The sequence below is a fragment of the Penaeus monodon genome, chromosome 23, assembly GCF_015228065.2.
Source record: "Penaeus monodon isolate SGIC_2016 chromosome 23, NSTDA_Pmon_1, whole genome shotgun sequence".
Classification (NCBI taxonomy): domain Eukaryota; kingdom Metazoa; phylum Arthropoda; class Malacostraca; order Decapoda; family Penaeidae; genus Penaeus; species Penaeus monodon.
The window spans coordinates 40,388,883-40,389,341 of record NC_051408.1 but is presented as its reverse complement, the minus strand read 5'-3'; the positions used below and the strand labels follow the sequence as shown (position 1 = coordinate 40,389,341).

Sequence of the window (459 nt, the reverse complement as noted above, 5' to 3'; positions counted from 1 at the left end):
CAGAGGCAATGGGGCCATGTACAGGGAGTGTCTGACCCGGGTAATGGTAGATGATTAACACCTGGGAGAGTCTCAGTGGTGATCATAGCAACCGTAATATTATGCAAATGTGATAAAGGAATGAAAGCAGTGGTAGCAATAATGGTAGTCACTTAAATTAATTATTCTCTGATCCTACAGCCTCCAAGATGCAGGAAGAGGCATAGATTTTCTGGTTTCTTGAACAGCGAATATCTTTCAAAGCCAAGATTGCAATAGGGACTCGGAGATTGTATCCTGAAACTGCTTAAAAAAAGATCTCATCTTGATGCAAGGAAAAATTATTCACTCAGAGGAGCAAACTGCCAGTATACAATTTATAAAAAGTTATTGGTATGAAAAAGGATTTAATTATCAAACAGTTCAAAAGGGCCTTCTTACCCCCAATAACTGTCTTTGGAAGTTAACCCAATGCCGCCT

The 459-nt window shown here is 39.4% G+C and overlaps 1 long non-coding RNA gene across 1 annotated transcript in view; it reads left to right on the top strand.

Moving 5' to 3' along the window:
- Positions 1-459, top strand: part of LOC119588066 — a 10,839-nt gene that overhangs the window by 6,835 nt on the left and 3,545 nt on the right. The window lies entirely within an intron of this gene.